This window comes from Siphateles boraxobius, unplaced genomic scaffold (genome assembly GCF_051911475.1).
Source record: "Siphateles boraxobius isolate OS27281-9 unplaced genomic scaffold, OSU_SipBor_1 42, whole genome shotgun sequence".
In the NCBI taxonomy this organism is placed as follows: Eukaryota; Metazoa; Chordata; class Actinopteri; order Cypriniformes; family Leuciscidae; genus Siphateles; species Siphateles boraxobius.
The window spans coordinates 281,665-306,685 of NW_027509053.1; the positions used below are offsets into that span (position 1 = coordinate 281,665).

The 25,021-nt window shown below is 49.9% G+C and overlaps 4 non-coding genes and 1 pseudogene across 4 annotated transcripts; all 5 read left to right on the plus strand.

Moving 5' to 3' along the window:
• Positions 1 to 2,664: 2,664 nt before the first annotated feature.
• On the plus strand, positions 2,665 to 2,771 carry LOC143707676 (U6 spliceosomal RNA). The gene has a single exon (XR_013193199.1). It is a non-coding gene; the product is annotated as a U6 spliceosomal RNA (small nuclear RNA).
• Positions 2,772 to 5,208: 2,437 nt separating this feature from the next.
• LOC143707669 (U6 spliceosomal RNA) lies at positions 5,209 to 5,315 on the plus strand. The gene has a single exon (XR_013193195.1). It is a non-coding gene; the product is annotated as a U6 spliceosomal RNA (small nuclear RNA).
• A 2,436-nt stretch (positions 5,316 to 7,751) lies between these two features.
• Positions 7,752 to 7,858, plus strand: LOC143707670 (U6 spliceosomal RNA). The gene has a single exon (XR_013193196.1). It is a non-coding gene; the product is annotated as a U6 spliceosomal RNA (small nuclear RNA).
• Positions 7,859 to 10,296: 2,438 nt separating this feature from the next.
• On the plus strand, positions 10,297 to 10,403 carry LOC143707677 (U6 spliceosomal RNA). The gene has a single exon (XR_013193200.1). It is a non-coding gene; the product is annotated as a U6 spliceosomal RNA (small nuclear RNA).
• Positions 10,404 to 11,675: 1,272 nt separating this feature from the next.
• LOC143707671 (U6 spliceosomal RNA) lies at positions 11,676 to 11,773 on the plus strand (annotated as a pseudogene).
• Positions 11,774 to 25,021: the final 13,248 nt, after the last annotated feature.

Genomic DNA, 25,021 nt, shown 5'->3' on the forward strand with positions numbered 1-25,021 from the left:
CTAACCGTTGATTGGCCCCAAACGCTCGACAATACGAGCTGCTGATTGGCTCAAAACCGAAAACGCTCGACAAACGCTCGACAATCCGAGCTGCTGATTGGCCCAAAACCGAAAACGCTCGACAAAGGCTCGACAATCCGAGCTGCTGATTGGCCGTCATCCAGAGAACATTGCTGGGCACAGAGCGCAAGGATGACACGCAAATCCGTGAAGCGCTCCATATTTTTGCAGCTGTGATCAAAGCCTGCTTCACTGGACTTGATTCATCCCCTCCTGCCACTCTTTGTTTTCATTCTTGTTCTCTTGTGTCAAGAACTGGTGCATCTCCAATGTCTATAGCGCACTCTCAGTTTTCCTGCCAATTCTTTTTTTTATGCTTGTACTCTGGGGCCATCGACAAGTGTATCCACTCACTTTCTTCAGCAGATGCCGTTGGGGAACAGGGTTTGACCACAAAGGCAATATCTTTTCCCTTCAAGGTGAGTCACAGAACACCACTGAAACAGAACAATACATTCACACAGAGCAAACTTGAGCTAAAATAAACTTCTAGTTATGATGTTTTCACATTTTTATCATACAGTGACCAGCGGTGCTGTAAATACCTAAAGAGTTGCATATGCCAAGTAGGAATACGTGTAAATGTGGAAAAACATACATGTGGTGTGATTGAACTTCAAGACCCTAGGCACAGTTGTCTATAAATGCAGCAATCATGAGAACAGCTAAATGAAAATACACAACAGCAACCCATCAAAGTTTACAACTCTTGATTAGTTTGAATGCATGATAGCCCAGTGAATGAATTACAAAGTGTGTGAATATGTATCCTCTGGAAGGCAGGCTACACTAATAAACAAGTTTTTTTTAAAGTGGTGAAATGGCTCGCTGGGCTCTACCACCTTGGTGAGGACTTGCTGGGCCCCCAGGTATGCATATGCCTCAAATTATCGGAGCCTTTTTGCTTGTTAAGGCAGCGCCTATGCTGAAAGGAGACCGATTTAGAGAAAAAATCAAAGAATAAATCAAATAAAAAAATCTGTGAAGTCCTTTAAGGTTTTGTTTCCGACGTGTGTCAGAGGGCCTCTACCTCAAAGTCTCCAGAGGATTAATTCCTCCTGCTGCAGTTCGTGTCCAGTTACATCGAGTGCATGCAACGGTGGCGCAAACGGCTAAGCACTTTCCGTTTTTCTGCCAACTCGATTTTTTCTCGAAAACCTGGAGGACACAGCCCATTCAGAGCTTGTATTTTGGTACCATCCATAAGTCTGCCCACCCCATTCTTTCAGTAGATGCTCTCATACATCATGGTGGAATTGGCCATTTATGAACCCTAAAGCTCTAAGATGTCCTATTCCTAAACTGATTGCGCACTCTCAGTTTTCCTGCCAACTCTTTTTTTTATGCTTGTACTCTGGGGCCATCGACGAGTGTGTCCACTCCCTTTCTTCAGCAGATGCCGTTGAGGAACAGGGTTTGACCACAAAGGCAATATCTCCAATGTCTATAGCGCACTCTAAGTTTTCCTGCCAACTCTTTTTTTTATGCTTGTACTCTGGGGCCATCGACAAGTGTGTCCACTCCCTTTCTTCAGCAGATGCCGTTGGGGAACAGGGTTTGACCACAAAGGCAATATCTTTTCCCTTCAAGGTTGAGTCACAGAACACCACTGAAACAGAACAATACATTCACACAGAGCAAACTTGAGCTAAAATAAACTTCTACTTATGATGTTTTCACATTTTTATCATACAGTGACCAGCGGTGCTGTAAATACCTAAAGAGTTACATATGCCAAGTGGAAAAAAATGTGGAAAAACATACATGTGGTGTGATTGAACTTCAAGACCCTAGGCACAGTTGTCTATAAATGCAGCAATCATGAGAACAGCTAAATGAAAATACACAACAGCAACCCATCAAAGTTTACAACTCTTGATTAGTTTGAATGCATGATAGCCCAGTGAATGAATTACAAAGTGTGTGAATATGTATCCTCTGGAAGGCAGGCTACACTAATAAACAAGTTTTTTTTAAAGTGGTGAAATGGCTCGCTGGGCTCTACCACCTTGGTGAGGACTTGCTGGGCCCCCAGGTGTGCATATGCCTCAAATTAGCTGAGCCTTTTTGCTTGTTAAGGCAGCGCCTATGCTGAAAGGAGACCGATTTAGAGAAAAAATCAAAGAATAAATCAAATAAAAAAATCTGTGAAGTCCTTTAAGTTTTTGTTTCCGACGTGTGTCAGAGGGCCTCTACCTCAAAGTCTCCAGAGGATTAATTCCTCCTGCTGCAGTTCGTGTCCAGTTACATCGAGTGCATGCAACGGTGGCGCAAACGGCTAAGCACTTTCCGTTTTTCTGCCAACTCGATTTTTTCTCGAAAATCTGGAGGACACAGCCCATTCAGAGCTTGTATTTTGGTACCATCCATAAGTCTGCCCACCCCATTCTTTCAGTAGATGCTCTCATACATCATGGTGGAATTGGCCATTTGTGAACCCTAAAGCTCTAAGATGTCCTATTCCTAAACTCATTGAGCTTTTGCATCAATCATTGTGTCAAGCAAAGGTATGCAGAGGCGAGATGACTCGCTGGGCCCTACCACCTTGGTGATAGCTCGCTGGAACCCAAGGTGCATATATGCCTTGAGCTGGGCACCAAACCTGTGCTTGCTAAGGCAGCACATATACTAAAATTGGATCGATACAGAGAAGATTAGCATGGCCCCTGCGAAAGGATGACACACAAATCCGTGAAGCGCTCCATATTTTTGCAGCTGTGATCAAAGCCTGCTTCACTGGACTTGATTCATCCCCTCCTGCCACTCTTTGTTTTCATTCTTGTTCTCTTGTGTCAAGAACTGGTGCATCTCCAATGTCTATAGCGCACTCTCAGTTTTCCTGCCAATTCTTTTTTTTATGCTTGTACTCTGGGGCCATCGACAAGTGTATCCACTCACTTTCTTCAGCAGATGCCGTTGGGGAACAGGGTTTGACCACAAAGGCAATATCTTTTCCCTTCAAGGTGAGTCACAGAACACCACTGAAACAGAACAATACATTCACACAGAGCAAACTTGAGCTAAAATAAACTTCTAGTTATGATGTTTTCACATTTTTATCATACAGTGACCAGCGGTGCTGTAAATACCTAAAGAGTTACATATGCCAAGTAGGAATACGTGTAAATGTGGAAAAACATACATGTGGTGTGATTGAACTTCAAGACCCTAGGCACAGTTGTCTATAAATGCAGCAATCATTAGAACAGCTAAATGAAAATACACAACAGCAACCCATCAAAGTTTACAACTCTTGATTAGTTTGAATGCATGATAGCCCAGTGAATGAATTACAAAGTGTGTGAATATGTATCCTCTGGAAGGCAGGCTACACTAATAAACAAGTTTTTTTTAAAGTGGTGAAATGGCTCGCTGGGCTCTACCACCTTGGTGAGGACTTGCTGGGCCCCCAGGTGTGCATATGCCTCAAATTATCGGAGCCTTTTTGCTTGTTAAGGCAGCGCCTATGCTGAAAGGAGACCGATTTAGAGAAAAAATCAAAGAATAAATCAAATAAAAAAATCTGTGAAGTCCTTTAAGGTTTTGTTTCCGACGTGTGTCAGAGGGCCTCTACCTCAAAGTCTCCAGAGGATTAATTCCTCCTGCTGCAGTTCGTGTCCAGTTACATCGAGTGCATGCAACGGTGGCGCAAACGGCTAAGCACTTTCCGTTTTCGTGCCAACTCGATTTTTTCTCGAAAACCTGGAGGACACAGCCCATTCAGAGCTTGTATTTTGGTACCATCCATAAGTCTGCCCACCCCATTCTTTCAGTAGATGCTCTCATACATCATGGTGGAATTGGCCATTTATGAACCCTAAAGCTCTAAGATGTCCTATTCCTAAACTGATTGCGCACTCTCAGTTTTCCTGCCAACTCTTTTTTTTATGCTTGTACTCTGGGGCCATCGACGAGTGTGTCCACTCCCTTTCTTCAGCAGATGCCGTTGAGGAACAGGGTTTGACCACAAAGGCAATATCTCCAATGTCTATAGCGCACTCTAAGTTTTCCTGCCAACTCTTTTTTTTATGCTTGTACTCTGGGGCCATCGACAAGTGTGTCCACTCCCTTTCTTCAGCAGATGCCGTTGGGGAACAGGGTTTGACCACAAAGGCAATATCTTTTCCCTTCAAGGTTGAGTCACAGAACACCACTGAAACAGAACAATACATTCACACAGAGCAAACTTGAGCTAAAATAAACTTCTACTTATGATGTTTTCACATTTTTATCATACAGTGACCAGCGGTGCTGTAAATACCTAAAGAGTTACATATGCCAAGTGGAAAAAAATGTGGAAAAACATACATGTGGTGTGATTGAACTTCAAGACCCTAGGCACAGTTGTCTATAAATGCAGCAATCATGAGAACAGCTAAATGAAAATACACAACAGCAACCCATCAAAGTTTACAACTCTTGATTAGTTTGAATGCATGATAGCCCAGTGAATGAATTACAAAGTGTGTGAATATGTATCCTCTGGAAGGCAGGCTACACTAATAAACAAGTTTTTTTTAAAGTGGTGAAATGGCTCGCTGGGCTCTACCACCTTGGTGAGGACTTGCTGGGCCCCCAGGTGTGCATATGCCTCAAATTAGCTGAGCCTTTTTGCTTGTTAAGGCAGCGCCTATGCTGAAAGGAGACCGATTTAGAGAAAAAATCAAAGAATAAATCAAATAAAAAAATCTGTGAAGTCCTTTAAGTTTTTGTTTCCGACGTGTGTCAGAGGGCCTCTACCTCAAAGTCTCCAGAGGATTAATTCCTCCTGCTGCAGTTCGTGTCCAGTTACATCGAGTGCATGCAACGGTGGCGCAAACGGCTAAGCACTTTCCGTTTTTCTGCCAACTCGATTTTTTCTCGAAAATCTGGAGGACACAGCCCATTCAGAGCTTGTATTTTGGTACCATCCATAAGTCTGCCCACCCCATTCTTTCAGTAGATGCTCTCATACATCATGGTGGAATTGGCCATTTGTGAACCCTAAAGCTCTAAGATGTCCTATTCCTAAACTCATTGAGCTTTTGCATCAATCATTGTGTCAAGCAAAGGTATGCAGAGGCGAGATGACTCGCTGGGCCCTACCACCTTGGTGATAGCTCGCTGGAACCCAAGGTGCATATATGCCTTGAGCTGGGCACCAAACCTGTGCTTGCTAAGGCAGCACATATACTAAAATTGGATCGATACAGAGAAGATTAGCATGGCCCCTGCGAAAGGATGACACGCAAATCCGTGAAGCGCTCCATATTTTTGCAGCTGTGATCAAAGCCTGCTTCACTGGACTTGATTCATCCCCTCCTGCCACTCTTTGTTTTCATTCTTGTTCTCTTGTGTCAAGAACTGGTGCATCTCCAATGTCTATAGCGCACTCTCAGTTTTCCTGCCAATTCTTTTTTTTATGCTTGTACTCTGGGGCCATCGACAAGTGTATCCACTCACTTTCTTCAGCAGATGCCGTTGGGGAACAGGGTTTGACCACAAAGGCAATATCTTTTCCCTTCAAGGTGAGTCACAGAACACCACTGAAACAGAACAATACATTCACACAGAGCAAACTTGAGCTAAAATAAACTTCTAGTTATGATGTTTTCACATTTTTATCATACAGTGACCAGCGGTGCTGTAAATACCTAAAGAGTTACATATGCCAAGTAGGAATACGTGTAAATGTGGAAAAACATACATGTGGTGTGATTGAACTTCAAGACCCTAGGCACAGTTGTCTATAAATGCAGCAATCATGAGAACAGCTAAATGAAAATACACAACAGCAACCCATCAAAGTTTACAACTCTTGATTAGTTTGAATGCATGATAGCCCAGTGAATGAATTACAAAGTGTGTGAATATGTATCCTCTGGAAGGCAGGCTACACTAATAAACAAGTTTTTTTTAAAGTGGTGAAATGGCTCGCTGGGCTCTACCACCTTGGTGAGGACTTGCTGGGCCCCCAGGTCTGCATATGCCTCAAATTATCGGAGCCTTTTTGCTTGTTAAGGCAGCGCCTATGCTGAAAGGAGACCGATTTAGAGAAAAAATCAAAGAATAAATCAAATAAAAAAATCTGTGAAGTCCTTTAAGGTTTTGTTTCCGACGTGTGTCAGAGGGCCTCTACCTCAAAGTCTCCAGAGGATTAATTCCTCCTGCTGCAGTTCGTGTCCAGTTACATCGAGTGCATGCAACGGTGGCGCAAACGGCTAAGCACTTTCCGTTTTTCTGCCAACTCGATTTTTTCTCGAAAACCTGGAGGACACAGCCCATTCAGAGCTTGTATTTTGGTACATCCATAATTCTGCCCACCCCATTCTTTCAGTAGATGCTCCCATACATCATGGTGGAATTGGCAATTTATGAACCCTAAAGCTCTAAGATGTCCTATTCCTAAACTGATTGCGCACTCTCAGTTTTCCTGCCAACTCTTTTTTTTATGCTTGTACTCTGGGGCCATCGACGAGTGTGTCCACTCCCTTTCTTCAGCAGATGCCGTTGAGGAACAGGGTTTGACCACAAAGGCAATATCTCCAATGTCTATAGCGCACTCTAAGTTTTCCTGCCAACTCTTTTTTTTATGCTTGTACTCTGGGGCCATCGACAAGTGTGTCCACTCCCTTTCTTCAGCAGATGCCGTTGGGGAACAGGGTTTGACCACAAAGGCAATATCTTTTCCCTTCAAGGTTGAGTCACAGAACACCACTGAAACAGAACAATACATTCACACAGAGCAAACTTGAGCTAAAATAAACTTCTACTTATGATGTTTTCACATTTTTATCATACAGTGACCAGCGGTGCTGTAAATACCTAAAGAGTTACATATGCCAAGTGGAAAAAAATGTGGAAAAACATACATGTGGTGTGATTGAACTTCAAGACCCTAGGCACAGTTGTCTATAAATGCAGCAATCATGAGAACAGCTAAATGAAAATACACAACAGCAACCCATCAAAGTTTACAACTCTTGATTAGTTTGAATGCATGATAGCCCAGTGAATGAATTACAAAGTGTGTGAATATGTATCCTCTGGAAGGCAGGCTACACTAATAAACAAGGTTTTTTTAAAGTGGTGAAATGGCTCGCTGGGCTCTACCACCTTGGTGAGGACTTGCTGGGCCCGCAGGTGTGCATATGCCTCAAATTAGCTGAGCCTTTTTGCTTGTTAAGGCAGCGCCTATGCTGAAAGGAGACCGATTTAGAGAAAAAATCAAAGAATAAATCAAATAAAAAAATCTGTGAAGTCCTTTAAGTTTTTGTTTCCGACGTGTCTCAGAGGGCCTCTACCTCAAAGTCTCCAGAGGATTAATTCCTCCTGCTGCAGTTCGTGTCCAGTTACATCGAGTGCATGCAACGGTGGCGCAAACGGCTAAGCACTTTCCGTTTTTCTGCCAACTCGATTTTTTCTCGAAAATCTGGAGGACACAGCCCATTCAGAGCTTGTATTTTGGTACCATCCATAAGTCTGCTCACCCCATTCTTTCAGTAGATGCTCTCATACATCATGGTGGAATTGGCCATTTGTGAACCCTAAAGCTCTAAGATGTCCTATTCCTAAACTCATTGAGCTTTTGCATCAATCATTGTGTCAAGCAAAGGTATGCAGAGGCGAGATGACTCGCTGGGCCCTACCACCTTGGTGATAGCTCGCTGGAACCTAAGGTGCATATATGCCTTGAGCTGGGCACCAAACCTGTGCTTGCTAAGGCAGCACATATACTAAAATTGGATCGATACAGAGAAGATTAGCATGGCTCCTGCGAAAGGATGACACGCAAATCCGTGAAGCGCTCCATATTTTTGCAGCTGTGATCAAAGCCTGCTTCACTGGACTTGATTCATCCCCTCCTGCCACTCTTTGTTTTCATTCTTGTTCTCTTGTGTCAAGAACTGGTGCATCTCCAATGTCTATAGCGCACTCTCAGTTTTCCTGCCAATTCTTTTTTTTATGCTTGTACTCTGGGGCCATCGACAAGTGTATCCACTCACTTTCTTCAGCAGATGCCGTTGGGGAACAGGGTTTGACCACAAAGGTAATATCTTTTCCCTTCAAGGTGAGTCACAGAACACCACTGAAACAGAACAATACATTCACACAGAGCAAACTTGAGCTAAAATAAACTTCTAGTTATGATGTTTTCACATTTTTATCATACAGTGACCAGCGGTGCTGTAAATACCTAAAGAGTTACATATGCCAAGTAGGAATACATGTAAATGTGGAAAAACATACATGTGGTGTGATTGAACTTCAAGACCCTAGGCACAGTTGTCTATAAATGCAGCAATCATGAGAACAGCTAAATGAAAATACACAACAGGTACCCATCAAAGTTTACAACTCTTGATTAGTTTGAATGCATGATAGCCCAGTGAATGAATTACAAAGTGTGTGAATATGTATCCTCTGGAAGGCAGGCTACACTAATAAACAAGTTTTTTTTAAAGTGGTGAAATGGCTCGCTGGGCTCTACCACCTTGGTGAGGACTTGCTGGGCCCCCAGGTCTGCATATGCCTCAAATTATCGGAGCCTTTTTGCTTGTTAAGGCAGCGCCTATGCTGAAAGGAGACCGATTTAGAGAAAAAATCAAAGAATAAATCAAATAAAAAAATCTGTGAAGTCCTTTAAGGTTTTGTTTCCGACGTGTGTCAGAGGGCCTCTACCTCAAAGTCTCCAGAGGATTAATTCCTCCTGCTGCAGTTCGTGTCCAGTTACATCGAGTGCATGCAACGGTGGCGCAAACGGCTAAGCACTTTCCGTTTTTCTGCCAACTCGATTTTTTCTCGAAAACCTGGAGGACACAGCCCATTCAGAGCTTGTATTTTGGTACCATCCATAATTCTGCCCACCCCATTCTTTCAGTAGATGCTCTCATACATCATGGTGGAATTGGCAATTTATGAACCCTAAAGCTCTAAGATGTCCTATTCCTAAACTGATTGCGCACTCTCAGTTTTCCTGCCAACTCTTTTTTTTATGCTTGTACTCTGGGGCCATCGACGAGTGTGTCCACTCCCTTTCTTCAGCAGATGCCGTTGAGGAACAGGGTTTGACCACAAAGGCAATATCTCCAATGTCTATAGCGCACTCTAAGTTTTCCTGCCAACTCTTTTTTTTATGCTTGTACTCTGGGGCCATCGACAAGTGTGTCCACTCCCTTTCTTCAGCAGATGCCGTTGGGGAACAGGGTTTGACCACAAAGGCAATATCTTTTCCCTTCAAGGTTGAGTCACAGAACACCACTGAAACAGAACAATACATTCACACAGAGCAAACTTGAGCTAAAATAAACTTCTACTTATGATGTTTTCACATTTTTATCATACAGTGACCAGCGGTGCTGTAAATACCTAAAGAGTTACATATGCCAAGTGGAAAAAAATGTGGAAAAACATACATGTGGTGTGATTGAACTTCAAGACCCTAGGCACAGTTGTCTATAAATGCAGCAATCATGAGAACAGCTAAATGAAAATACACAACAGCAACCCATCAAAGTTTACAACTCTTGATTAGTTTGAATGCATGATAGCCCAGTGAATGAATTACAAAGTGTGTGAATATGTATCCTCTGGAAGGCAGGCTACACTAATAAACAAGTTTTTTTTAAAGTGGTGAAATGGCTCGCTGGGCTCTACCACCTTGGTGAGGACTTGCTGGGCCCCCAGGTGTGCATATGCCTCAAATTAGCTGAGCCTTTTTGCTTGTTAAGGCAGCGCCTATGCTGAAAGGAGACCGATTTAGAGAAAAAATCAAAGAATAAATCAAATAAAAAAATCTGTGAAGTCCTTTAAGTTTTTGTTTCCGACGTGTGTCAGAGGGCCTCTACCTCAAAGTCTCCAGAGGATTAATTCCTCCTGCTGCAGTTCGTGTCCAGTTACATCGAAGTGCATGCAACGGTGGCGCAAACGGCTAAGCACTTTCCGTTTTTCTGCCAACTCGATTTTTTCTCGAAAATCTGGAGGACACAGCCCATTCAGAGCTTGTATTTTGGTACCATCCATAAGTCTGCCCACCCCATTCTTTCAGTAGATGCTCTCATACATCATGGTGGAATTGGCCATTTGTGAACCCTAAAGCTCTAAGATGTCCTATTCCTAAACTCATTGAGCTTTTGCATCAATCATTGTGTCAAGCAAAGGTATGCAGAGGCGAGATGACTCGCTGGGCCCTACCACCTTGGTGATAGCTCGCTGGAATCCAAGGTGGATATATGCCTTGAGCTGGGCACCAAACCTGTGTTTGCTAAGGCAGCACATATACTAAAATTGGATCGATACAGAGAAGATTAGCATGGCCCCTGCGAAAGGATGACACGCAAATCCGTGAAGCGCTCCATATTTTTGCAGCTGTGATCAAAGCCTGCTTCACTGGACTTGATTCATCCCCTCCTGCCACTCTTTGTTTTCATTCTTGTTCTCTTGTGTCAAGAACTGGTGCATCTCCAATGTCTATAGCGCACTCTCAGTTTTCCTGCCAATTCTTTTTTTTATGCTTGTACTCTGGGGCCATCGACAAGTGTATCCACTCACTTTCTTCAGCAGATGCCGTTGGGGAACAGGGTTTGACCACAAAGGCAATATCTTTTCCCTTCAAGGTGAGTCACAGAACACCACTGAAACAGAACAATACATTCACACAGAGCAAACTTGAGCTAAAATAAACTTCTAGTTATGATGTTTTCACATTTTTATCATACAGTGACCAGCGGTGCTGTAAATACCTAAAGAGTTACATATGCCAAGTAGGAATACGTGTAAATGTGGAAAAACATACATGTGGTGTGATTGAACTTCAAGACCCTAGGCACAGTTGTCTATAAATGCAGCAATCATGAGAACAGCTAAATGAAAATACACAACAGCAACCCATCAAAGTTTACAACTCTTGATTAGTTTGAATGCATGATAGCCCAGTGAATGAATTACAAAGTGTGTGAATATGTATCCTCTGGAAGGCAGGCTACACTAATAAACAAGGTTTTTTTAAAGTGGTGAAATGGCTCGCTGGGCTCTACCACCTTGGTGAGGACTTGCTGGGCCCCCCGGTGTGCATATGCCTCAAATTAGCTGAGCCTTTTTGCTTGTTAAGGCAGCGCCTATGCTGAAAGGAGACCGATTTAGAGAAAAAATCAAAGAATAAATCAAATAAAAAAATCTGTGAAGTCCTTTAAGTTTTTGTTTCCGACGTGTGTCAGAGGGCCTCTACCTCAAAGTCTCCAGAGGATTAATTCCTCCTGCTGCAGTTCGTGTCCAGTTACATCGAAGTGCATGCAACGGTGGCGCAAACGGCTAAGCACTTTCCGTTTTTCTGCCAACTCGATTTTTTCTCGAAAATCTGGAGGACACAGCCCATTCAGAGCTTGTATTTTGGTACCATCCATAAGTCTGCCCACCCCATTCTTTCAGTAGATGCTCTCATACATCATGGTGGAATTGGCCATTTGTGAACCCTAAAGCTCTAAGATGTCCTATTCCTAAACTCATTGAGCTTTTGCATCAATCATTGTGTCAAGCAAAGGTATGCAGAGGCGAGATGACTCGCTGGGCCCTACCACCTTGGTGATAGCTCGCTGGAACCCAAGGTGCTTATATGCCTTGAGCTGGGCACCAAACCTGTGCTTGCTAAGGCAGCACATATACTAAAATTGGATCGATACAGAGAAGATTAGCATGGCCCCTGCGAAAAGCTTCGCCATCGTTCTTCTCTGTTTTCGCGCATGCGCATTAGTGCCTTCGCGCATGCCCAGTCGCACAACCGCGGTACAAACGAGACACCATCAAAGCGTAGGATCGAATCCCGACCGAAGCACAAATATTAAACATTATATTACACACTATTATATTCTTATTATGCCTATTTCATGTGTATACATAAAAGTAACATGCCGTGCATTATTTGTTTCACCTTTTTCTGCATAGATATTAAAATCTGTTGTGTTAAACATTATATTGTATTTATATTGTTTATGTTAAATAATATACTGTATTCATATTGTTTCCACTTTTTATATTGTTTCACCCTTTTCTGCATAGATATATTGTATTTATATTGTTTCACCTTTTTCTGCATATATATAAAAATTTGTTATGTTAAACATTATATTACATTTATATTATGTCAATAATTTTATTTCAATGTATAAATAAAAGTTACATGCCGTGTATTATTGTTGTTGTTGTAGTTGTTGTTGATGATGATGATGATGTATAGATGCAGAAAACACCAAACACAGCAGCAGTAGACTACAGTGTGAAATAGATTATTTATTTCAAACTACAATACAATAAAACATGATGATTTTGATGATGATGATGATGATGATGATAATAATAATAAAAAAAATAGAGCATCAGAGCAGACACATGGCATAAATGTTCTGGGGCGAGATGCAGAACAGTGGTATTGATGCAGAACAGTGGCACAAGGCTTCATTCCTCTTATTTTAAACCACATCAATCACAGCAGACAGACGCATAGTATAAGGGCTCATTACAGACATGCATGGATAAATAATGCAGCAGCATACAGTGTGAAGTACCAACGCGGCGGCAACAGAGCCAGTGGCAACTGGACGTAACTCCAAAGACAGTGACCACATTATTGACCATACCCACATGTCCAAAAGGCCTATATAACTTGTCAGCGCATAAAATCAGAACAGCACAAATGCATGACAATGTGTTATACAGGTGTGAATGTGTTATACAGGTGTGAATGGGACAGACAATGTTTTCTTTTCTTTTTCTTAAGCCATATGATAGGCAGCATACACACACAGTATAGGCCTATATAACTTGTCAGTGCAAAGAATCAGAATAGTACAAAGGCATGGCAATGTTATACAGGTGTGAATGGGATACACAATGTTTTTTTTGCTGTAGAAAAGTTGTGGCAGGTGTGGACCGGTGTTTGTAGGAAGCCTCCACACCGCGGCAAGGTCCCGGTCCTTGTGGAGGGTAAAGTCAATGTCTTTAAAAAACAAACAAACAAACACTGAAACAACTATATACACCTGCCCCAGCGAGAATGCGAAATCAGTCCGGGGCTCGACCCTGGTCCTTCATCTCCCTCAGCCAGTCCTCCACACTCTTACCCGCTGCGGCGGCAGAGCAAAAATGTACATTGCCGTAGCGGGTGTGTCCGGTCTCCCTCCGCTTTGGCTGGCCGCTTCTCCTGCACTTTTGTTCTTGTGGCACGCCGGCCCGGGCAGCGACGACTGTTCCTGCCGCTGCCCTCTGCTCAGCCCTCTTCCTCCTCAGCCATTCAGTTTTGTACGCAGAGCGAGGCTGAGGAGGGGGAGCAGGAGGTGGTGCAGGCAGCCGAGGGCCGGCGTGATGTGCGGCGGCCAGCGGCAGAGGGAGGACGTGTGGGGCTGGCGTTGTCCGAGGGAGCGTTGGGATGGGGAGCACCCTCACACTCTGCTGGGGCAGTGAGAGGTCCAGAAAGAGAGGCTGTGTTGCCGGAAAAGGTCCTGTTGCAGCTGCAGCAGCCGGTGGTATGGCCAGGACAACAGCTGAGGGGGCAGGCGGTAAAGGCGCCAGTGGGCGCACTGGCGCTGGCAGAACAGGCACCGGTGCTGCCACGGCCGGTGCTGCTGCCAGAGGTCCCGCCGCCCTTGGCGCTGCTGTCCTCGCCTGGCCTGTTGCTGCTGCCGGAGAACGATCCACCGCTGTTGCTGGGCACGGCGCCGAACCCGCTGCCGCTGCCGCTGGTGGTCGTCCCTCTGCTGCAACGCCTGAAGCTAGCACAGTCCTCTCCTTCTCCCGCTGCATCCTGGTGAACCTGAAAACGGATTTCAACGTAGTGTTTTAGTTACATGTACAATTTTGAGAGCATGCCATTCAAGCATGTCATTACCATAACATCAAAAGCATCAAACATACCACAGCGAGAGGGTCCTGGCGTTCAGCTCAAAGAGCTGTATGGGCGCCCGAGCCATCAGCCTCTGGTGGCCCAGCACAAGGTCCCGGATGTGCTGGTACCGAAGCAGTATGCTGTCCCACCGCAACCTCCGGGCACCGCGCGCACGGCTGCCCGAGGGGATCAAGCGGCAGAGCTGGGTGCATACTGCCTCTACCAGCCGGCTTGCGCTGGGACTGCTGGCAGGTCCAGAGGTCTCTCCGACCAGGCAGCTGTGGACAATGGACAAAAACAATGACAGATATGAGCATGATAATGGGCAACATTACATAAAGCAGCTTGTTTGTACACCAGGGAAATGTATGATGGAAGCGTAGCCTTACCGTCTCAAGCTTTCCACACCAGGTATACTGGTGCGGCTTGGCTTGGCTGCCATGAAGCGCCCCTGAGCTGGCCTGTCCCTGTAGCGGGGAGGGTAAACTACTCGGGCCCTGTCGTACGGTGACAGGGCCTCGTAGAGCCTGATAAGCTCGTCTACCCTCCCCTCTGACAAGGCCGGGTCGTGACGCAACCCCACCAAGGCCGTGGCCAACTGGACCACGGCCAGGTACCCCGGCTGGTCATCCGGTCCTCTGTAGTCCTGCAGACACACAAGAAGAGATGGAAAACAATAAGTCAGGTGGATGGAACAGAGCGAGCGCAGTTTTTGGTGATGCGAGATGCACTGCAGTCGCAGACCACAAAGAGGTGGCGTGCTTACCTCAGCAGCCTGCTGAGGCTCTGGCGAGGACCGGCCGGGGGAGTGGGGTGCGGGCTCGGGGGCACCGGTCGGACTGGATGGCTCGGGCGCGGGTGCGTCAGCCGGTCGCCCTGACCGCGGGTCCGTCTGAGGAGCTGGGAACTCGCCAGGCACGTGCAGGGTGAGGTCCTCCACCTCCTGCGGGCCGTCGGCGAGCTCGTCATCCTCGACGAGTTGGGGAACGTCCCCCCCCGCGTCCGGAATGTCAGGGTCCAAGCTGACGTCCTGCAGCACTCTGCCCGTCTGGGAGTACAGGTACTCGATGCCGATGAGTTCCCCTTAAGTACAACAACACAAATCGCATCAGTCAGTCTGGTACAAATATCATTCAGTGTGGACACGTGTAAGCGCGGTGGCTTGAGTGTTCTTACCCGTGTACTCCCTGGGCTTGGTGTAATCCTTGACCACACTCGTGCCAAGCACCCTTTGGCTGAGCTGGTCAAGGGAGTGCTGCAGGGGGCCATTGTAGGAGCGGAGCAGCGGCCGTCCCTCCTGTGCCACGGACGCCGCCCTGTCGGCGTTCCACCGCGTCAACCCCTCCAGGAGAAATGCCTGGAAGTGCCAGGGATTGGCACTTTCTCCTGAGGAGGAACACAGATCTGTTTAGCAGTTTATTCAGTGCACACAATGTGAATGACAGCGAGTCGATGACAGTGAAAGATTGACATGACAGTGAAGCATGTGAAACATACCTGGAATGAAGCGGTTGAGATGCAGGTGGAACGACTCCAGGGACGTGGAGCCTCGTGCACAACGGTACACCGGCAGGCTGATCCCCCCCTTGGTCACCCTGCCGGTCTCAGTGTACAGCTCCACGCCCGGCGGGTCCTGGATGCAATGGAGGTGGCGCCGCTGCTCCGTCCAGATCTTCTGGATGCGGTCTTGGTCCAGCAGGGAAATCCCCATGGTGTCTCGTCCGTTGGCACCGCCGAAGGTTTCCAGGAGGTCACCGATCAGCCGCTCCGTCTCCGCCGCTCCACGCGTGCGGCGACGGCAATGGAGAGCCATATTCTTGCGGCTGACGTGCCTCCACACTCCGGCGTCGGACGAGAAGGTCATCCCCTGCGCCTCAAGCATCCTCTTCTTCGCCTTGAGCAACCGGGCTGCGTCCTCTGGGTCCCACAGGAAGATGCACGAAGACAGCTGCTGCAGGAAGGGTTTATACAGCTGGTGGCTCTCGGTGGTGACACCTGTTATGGAAAAATGCATGTTACATCAAGTTATGGACCCAATGATGTCTCTTACTGTGATGCTGTTTGTTTAATTATTGTTTTTGCCACAACGCACCTGACGCGAACCGCCGCATCAGGTGCCAGATGTCCAGCCGGACCACCAGCTTGTCCCACTTCCCGAACATGTCAGCTGTCTTGGATCCCCCGTGGGACGAACAACAGTCCCGGTCGACGTAGAGGAGCTGAGGCGGCTCCACCCCAGCGTCCCGATACCGCCGCATTAACCCCGCAGCCATGGACAACAGGCCGGCACCCTCGGCGTCCGTGAGCACGGACATGAGCACCTGTCCGTGCTCGTTGCCGACGTTCGTTGCCCACGCTGCGGTCTGGGCGGCAGCACCGGCGAGCTTCCGGGTCACCTGTTTGAAAGAATAAAGCATCTCAGTAAGGCTGCACGCACATAGCCAGAGCGTGATACTCCGCACCACATTTATATACATATATATTTATACATACATAGCACCACATTTACCTTCTTGGTCGAATCCATCTTCAAGACCGTTCCGAAGACGGAGGTGACCCGGGCCTTCACGTCCTCCAGGCGGGAGAGGATGTCGTGGCAGTACACCATTAACAGCCACGCGTACTGGGGCACGGGTGGCGGTTTTGGTGGTGGGGTGCACATGCGCACGACACCTCGCGACGTGAAGGGCTCCATGACGCTGAGGTAGTGTATGGACCGCCGCATCCAGGCCTCTGTGTGTGCCTCACAGAGTTTTTTGTACAGCTGCGTGGCGCTGTTCCCCCGAGTACGCTCACGCAGCTGGATGATTACCCGCCGGTCGCAGGCGAGCCTACAGAGAGGAGCACATCATGTGTTACAGAAGAGCCACACACAGACACACTGTGACAGTGTTCAGACAGGTACTTACTTGTAGGTGAGGATTGCCGGCAAGAGGGCGCAACACACAGACACACTGTGACAGTGGTCAGACAGCTACTTACTTGTAGGTGAGGATTGCCGGGAAGAGGGCGCCACAAACAGACATACTGTGACAGTGTTCAGACAGCTACTTACTTGTAGGTGAGGATTGCCGGGAAGAGGGCGCGATGCCCCTCTCCCAGCTGACCCACGACCTCCTGCGACCAGGCAGCTACCTTCCTCTTACACCGACGGCACTCCAGGTACTCGGTGGCCATCAAGTACCAGCCGTCGATGTCCAGGACCCTCCGGATGGTCCTGTAGAGCCCACACTTGGTGAGGGCCCTATTACAGCATGTCGGCCGGACGCCCCACAGACGCAGGGGCGTCCAGAGGAACAGCCGACACGCGAAGAAGGCAGCTGGTGAGGCGGGTGGCTGAGTGTAACTCGGCCGGGGCTGAGGGGGGTCCCACCACAGCTTGAGGTCTGTGGTGAGTTTGGTCCTCCCCTCGCTGTCTGTCTTGAACAGCTCCCGGCCGATCCACTCCTGCTCTTCCACGGTGAGAGCTGTCCGCCAGCTCTCAGGCAACCGGGACTGTGAGGGAAAAAAACAACACAAACAAACACACTGTAAGGAGGCTGAGAGGAGGTGCTACATGCAGTTTGACAGTCAACTTCACTGAGTTGTGCCGTCCATGAGTACGGGCACGGTGTGTGTGTGTGTGTGTGTGTGTGTGTCTGTGTTTGTGTTTGTACCTCAGCCGAAGCAGGAGTGGGCGTTGCGGGCTGCTCCACTTTCCTCTCCTTCCTCTTCCTCTTCGCCGGCGCTGGTGCCAGGGTGGCCTCCCCAGATGGCGTCTCCTCCACGGAGACGCGACGGGGCTCCTCCCTGGTCAACGCCGGAGCCCGAGCCGGAACCGCGAGCGTAGGTGGAGCAGCCGCAACTCGAGGTGGTGGCGGTGGGGGAGGGATGGAGGACAACGCCGGAGGAGGTGGAGATGGAGGCCTCACCACCAGCGGGAGAGTCTGAAGGACCTGTACGTGAGCTTCAGACACATTCACACACAACAAAATGGCATCAGCACAATGATAGTCATGGGGCAACACACAGGCAGGCAAGACTAAGTGAGTCTGAGTGTTAATGACGTGCAGCATGCCAGTGATTAGATGACGTGCAGAATGCAAGTAATTAGATGACGTACAGCATGCCAGTGATGGGGCAGATGGTTTAGTGCTACAAGGTGAATGTCAAGAGATGCAGCAGGGCCAAGGGAAGTAGACATGTGAAGGTGGTTAAGCAAATCTACATTGCCACTATGTTCTACACATCTACCACCGACAAAGACGGCTACATTACCTGCCAAACCTACCTTTGGTCTTCAAGCATCAGCTGTAGAGACCAGTAAATGAAACCATTACAGTTAATACAAAAATACCGCCAGAAGAATATATATTGAGGGCAAATGTTACAGTGTGACGTGTCCAGTGTGGTGCCAGTTACCCGTTTCTAAGTCAGTGGCCATCTGGACCAGATCCTCGTCCGTCACCTCTGTGGGGGGGGGGGCGGCGGCGGAACCGAGGGGCACTGGTCTCTGACGGATGTAGACACCGCTGTGGGGTGGGAGGGCAATGGTTAGTTAATCCTGTACACTGAACCACTGTTGTGTTAAAGAGAAAGAAAGAGATCTACCTGGAACTGCAGGCCGTGCTGGTGTGGTCATCAGCTTCCTGACCTTGGCCTGCAGCTCACCTGGGGCCATTGGACGCCTTCCCAGTAGGGCCGAGAACATGGGAGCGATCGGCTTGCGCGGCGGCAGCGCGGTGGAAGCAGCGGCCTTGCTGGGGCCACTGCTGGTGGTGGGGGTGCTGCTGCTGCTGCTGCTGGTGGGAGGTGGGGGGGTAGCAGCCACCTCTGCCGACCGCTCCTTGTCTCGGCCCAGGATGTACTTCCTGGCGGCGTCCATCGAGGTCCCAGGCTGCGGTGTCTTCCGCCGTAGCCACTTGACAAAGCTGCAAGACAATGATCAAAGATTAACACGCATATCAACAAGTCACAGCACCCTGTCGACAGTTCACTGCCCTTCACCACAACAGGACTTACTTCTGGTGCTGCTTCTCCTTGGAGTCATACAGGTCCTTCAGGGTGGCCTCCTTGTAGTCCCCAAAGCCAACAAGCGCCTCGCCCTCACACCCGGGCTGAGTGGCGCGAGCCCGGGCCTCCTCGTGCACCCGGTGGTAACGCAGCTGCTCAGCAAAAGCAGGGTGGGCGCACGAGTACCGGGCGAGTGCGTCCTTGTTGGCCATAAGGGGGCTGTCGGAGGCACTTTTCTCCCGCTCCCGCTGGTGGCTGGCAACCAACTGCGTGGTGTAGCCCACGTCGTTCTCCAGGAGCCAACGGAAAGTTTGACCCTGGTACTTGCCAAACTGGATGCTGTGGCAGCCCAGCACCAGCATGGGGTTACCAGGGTCACCGCCCTTGGAGACGACGTGGGCTTGGGCCTCCTTCTCCACCTCCTCTGGCTTCTTGGCCCTCGCAGCAGCGGCGGTCCCGCGTGGCCCCTTGGCGGCGATGAAGGCCGCCGCCTCATCAGAGGCCCGCAGGACAAGCTGCTGCGAGGCCGTCACTTTAAAATTTGCAAAAACCATCTCTACAATGACATAGCACAGCGTTAAGGGAGCATTACAGGTTAAACTACATGTTAATTGCCATATTAACAGGAATATCACACATAAGATTAATGATATACTAGTACTACACATTCACTATTGAAATATTAACGTTAAAAAATGAACATAACTTGACACAACAGGTAAATAATGACAGGTAAACAAACAGGCATATTGTTAATGCATAAAACATACACTTAAACTTTATATTTTGATTTCATGTGGTGATATTATAATCTTAAGGGTCTAAAGATACTAAGGGGTCCCGCACAGTCCTCTCCTTCTCCCGCTGCATCCTGGTGAACCTGAAAACGGATTTCAACGTAGTGTTTTAGTTACATGTACAATTTTGAGAGCATGCCATTCAAGCATGTCATTACCATAACATCAAAAGCATCAAACATACCACAGCGAGAGGGTCCTGGCGTTCAGCTCAAAGAGCTGTATGGGCGCCCGAGCCATCAGCCTCTGGTGGCCCAGCACAAGGTCCCGGATGTGCTGGTACCGAAGCAGTATGCTGTCCCACCGCGACCTCCGGGCACCGCGCGCACGGCTGCCCGAGGGGATCAAGCGGCAGAACTGGGTGCATACTGCCTCTACCAGCCGGCTTGCGCTGGGACTGCTGGCAGGTCCAGAGGTCTCTCCGACCAGGCAGCTGTGGACAATGGACAAAAACAATGACAGATATGAGCATGATAATGGGCAACATTACATAAAGCAGCTTGTTTGTACACCAGGGAAATGTATGATGGAAGCGTAGCCTTACCATCTCAAGCTTTCCACACCAGGTATACTGGTGCGGCTTGGCTTGGCTGCCATGAAGCGCCCCCTGAGCTGGCCTGTCCCTGTAGCTGGGAGGGTAAACTACTCGGGCCCTGTCGTACGGTGACAGGGCCTCGTAGAGCCTGATAAGCTCGTCTACCCTCCCCTCTGACAAGGCCGGGTCGTGACGCAACCCCACCAAGGCCGTGGCCAAATGGACCACGGCCAGGTACCCCGGCTGGTCATCCGGTCCTCTGTAGTCCTGCAGACACACAAGAAGAGATGGAAAACAATAAGTCAGGTGGATGGAACAGAGCGAGCGCAGTTTTTGGTGATGCGAGATGCACTGCAGTCGCAGACCACAAAGAGGTGGCGTGCTTACCTCAGCAGACTGCTGAGGCTCTGGCGAGGACCGGCCGGGGGAGTGGGGTGCGGGCTCGCGGGCACCGGTCGGACTGGATGGCTCGGGCGCGGGTGCGTCAGCCGGTCGCCCTGACCGCGGGTCCGTCTGAGGAGCTGGGAACTCGCCAGGCACGTGCAGGGTGAGGTCCTCCACCTCCTGCGGGCCGTCGGCGAGCTCGTCATCCTCGACGAGTTGGGGAACGCCCCCCCCCGCGTCCGGAATGTCAGGGTCCAAGCTGACGTCCTGCAGCACTCTGCCCGTCTGGGAGTACAGGTACTCGATGCCGATGAGTTCCCCTGAAGTACAACAACACAAATCGCATCAGTCAGTCTGGTACAAATATCATTCAGTGTGGACACGTGTAAGCGCGGTGGCTTGAGTGTTCTTACCCGTGTACTCCCTGGGCTTGGTGTAATCCTTGACCACACTCGTGCCAAGCACCCTTTGGCTGAGCTGGTCAAGGGAGTGCTGCAGGGGGCCATTGTAGGAGCGGAGCAGCGGCCGTCCCTCCTGTGCCACGGACGCCGCCCTGTCGGCGTTCCACCGCGTCAACCCCTCCAGGAGAAATGCCTGGAAGTGCCAGGGATTGGCACTTTCTCCTGAGGAGGAACACAGATCTGTTTAGCAGTTTATTCAGTGCACACAATGTGAATGACAGCGAGTCGATGACAGTGAAAGATTGACATGACAGTGAAGCATGTGAAACATACCTGGAATGAAGCGGTTGAGATGCAGGTGGAACGACTCCAGGGACGTGGAGCCTCGTGCACAACGGTATACCGGCAGGCTGATCCCCCCCTTGGTCACCCTGCCGGTCTCAGTGTACAGCTCCACGCCCGGCGGGTCCTGGATGCAATGGAGGTGGCGCCGCTGCTCCGTCCAGATCTTCTGGATGCGGTCTTGGTCCAGCAGGGAAATCCCCATGGTGTCTCGTCCGTTGGCACCGCCGAAGGTTTCCAGGAGGTCACCGATCAGCCGCTCCGTCTCCGCCGCTCCACGCGTGCGGCGACGGCAATGGAGAGCCATATTCTTGCGGCTGACGTGCCTCCACACTCCGGCGTCGGACGAGAAGGTCATCCCCTGCGCCTCAAGCATCCTCTTCTTCGCCTTGAGCAACCGGGCTGCGTCCTCTGGGTCCCACAGGAAGATGCACGAAGACAGCTGCTGCAGGAAGGGTTTATACAGCTGGTGGCTCTCGGTGGTGACACCTGTTATGGAAAAATGCATGTTACATCAAGTTATGGAACCATGATGTCTCTTACTGTGATGCTGTTTGTTTAATTATTGTTTTTGCCACAACGCACCTGACGCGAACCGCCGCATCAGGTGCCAGATGTCCAGCCGGACCACCAGCTTGTCCCACTTCCCGAACATGTCAGCTGTCTTGGATCCCCCGTGGGACGAACAACAGTCCCGGTCGACGTAGAGGAGCTGAGGCGGCTCCACCCCAGCGTCCCGATACCGCCGCATTTACCCCGCAGCCATGGACAACAGGCCGGCACCCTCGGCGTCCGTGAGCACGGACATGAGCACCTGTCCGTGGTCGTTGCCGACGTTCGTTGCCCACGCTGCGGTCTGGGCGGCAGCACCGGCGAGCTTCCGGGTCACCTGTTTGAAAGAATAAAGCATCTCAGTAAGGCTGCACGCACATAGCCAGAGCGTGATACTCCGCACCACATTTATATACATATATATTTATACATACATAGCACCACATTTACCTTCTTGGTCGAATCCATCTTCAAGACCGTTCCGAAGACGGAGGTGACCCGGGCCTTCACGTCCTCCAGGCGGGAGAGGATGTCGTGGCAGTACACCATTAACAGCCACGCGTACTGGCGCACGGGTGGCGGTTTTGGTGGTGGGGTGCACATGCGCACGACACCTCGCGACGTGAAGGGCTCCATGACGCTGAGGTAGTGTATGGACCGCCGCATCCAGGCCTCTGTGTGTGCCTCACAGAGTTTTTTGTACAGCTGCGTGGCGCAGTTCCCCCGAGTACGCTCACGCAGCTGGATGATTACCCGCCGGTCGCAGGCGAGCCTACAGAGAGGAGCACATCATGTGTTACAGAAGAGCCACACACAGACACACTGTGACAGTGTTCAGACAGGTACTTACTTGTAGGTGAGGATTGCCGGCAAGAGGGCGCAACACACAGACACACTGTGACAGTGGTCAGACAGCTACTTACTTGTAGGTGAGGATTGCCGGGAAGAGGGCGCCACAAACAGACATACTGTGACAGTGTTCAGACAGCTACTTACTTGTAGGTGAGGATTGCCGGGAAGAGGGCGCGATGCCCCTCTCCCAGCTGACCCACGACCTCCTGCGACCAGGCAGCTACCTTCCTCTTACACCGACGGCACTCCAGGTACTCGGTGGCCATCAAGTACCAGCCATCGATGTCCAGGACCCTCCGGATGGTCCTGTAGAGCCCACACTTGGTGAGGGCCCTATTACAGCATGTCGGCCGGACGCCCCACAGACGCAGGGGCGTCCAGAGGAACAGCCGACACGCGAAGAAGGCAGCTGGTGAGGCGGGTGGCTGAGTGTAACTCGGCCGGGGCTGAGGGGGGTCCCACCACAGCTTGAGGTCTGTGGTGAGTTTGGTCCTCCCCTCGCTGTCTGTCTTGAACAGCTCCCGGCCGATCCACTCCTGCTCTTCCACGGTGAGAGCTGTCCGCCAGCTCTCAGGCAACCGGGACTGTGAGGGAAAAAAACAACACAAACAAACACACTGTAAGGAGGCTGAGAGGAGGTGCTACATGCAGTTTGACAGTCAACTTCACTGAGTTGTGCCGTCCATGAGTACGGGCACGGTGTGTGTGTGTGTGTGTGTGTGTGTGTCTGTGTTTGTGTTTGTACCTCAGCCGAAGCAGGAGTGGGCGTTGCGGGCTGCTCCACTTTCCTCTCCTTCCTCTTCCTCTTCGCCGGCGCTGGTGCCAGGGTGGCCTCCCCAGATGGCGTCTCCTCCACGGAGACGCGACGGGGCTCCTCCCTGGTCAACGCCGGAGCCCGAGCCGGAACCGCGAGCGTAGGTGGAGCAGCCGCAACTCGAGGTGGTGGCGGTGGGGGAGGGATGGAGGACAACGCCGGAGGAGGTGGAGATGGAGGCCTCACCACCAGCGGGAGAGTCTGAAGGACCTGTACGTGAGCTTCAGACACATTCACACACAACAAAATGGCATCAGCACAATGATAGTCATGGGGCAACACACAGGCAGGCAAGACTAAGTGAGTCTGAGTGTTAATGACGTGCAGCATGCCAGTGATTAGATGACGTGCAGAATGCAAGTAATTAGATGACGTACAGCATGCCAGTGATGGGGCAGATGGTTTTGTGCTACAAGGTGAATGTCAAGAGATGCAGCAGGGCCAAGGGAAGTAGACATCTGAAGGTGGTTAAGCAAATCTACATTGCCACTACGTTCTACACATCTACCACCGACAAAGACGGCTACATTACCTGCCAAACCTACCTTTGGTCTTCAAGCATCAGCTGTAGAGACCAGTAAATGAAACCATTACAGTTAATACAAAAATACCGCCAGAAGAATATATATTGAGGGCAAATGTTACAGTGTGACGTGTCCAGTGTGGTGCCAGTTACCCGTTTCTAAGTCAGTGGCCATCTGGACCAGATCCTCGTCCGTCACCTCTGTGGGGGGGGGGGCGGCGGCGGAACCGAGGGGCACTGGTCTCTGACGGATGTAGACACCGCTGTGGGGTGGGAGGGCAATGGTTAGTTAATCCTGTACACTGAACCACTGTTGTGTTAAAGAGAAAGAAAGAGATCTACCTGGAACTGCAGGCCGTGCTGGTGTGGTCATCAGCTTCCTGACCTTGGCCTGCAGCTCACCTGGGGCCATTGGACGCCTTCCCAGTAGGGCCGAGAACATGGGAGCGATCGGCTTGCGCGGCGGCAGCGCGGTGGAAGCAGCGGCCTTGCTGGGGCCACTGCTGGTGGTGGGGGTGCTGCTGCTGCTGCTGCTGCTGCTGCTGGTGGGAGGTGGGGGGGTAGCAGCCACCTCTGCCGACCGCTCCTTGTCTCGGCCCAGGATGTACTTCCTGGCGGCGTCCATCGAGGTCCCAGGCTGCGGTGTCTTCCGCCGTAGCCACTTGACAAAGCTGCAAGACAATGATCAAAGATTAACACGCATATCAACAAGTCACAGCACCCTGTCGACAGTTCACTGCCCTTCACCACAACAGGACTTACTTCTGGTGCTGCTTCTCCTTGGAGTCGTACAGGTCCTTCAGGGTGGCCTCCTTGTAGTCCCCAAAGCCAACAAGCGCCTCGCCCTCACACCCGGGCTGAGTGGCGCGAGCCCGGGCCTCCTCGTGCACCCGGTGGTAACGCAGCTGCTCAGC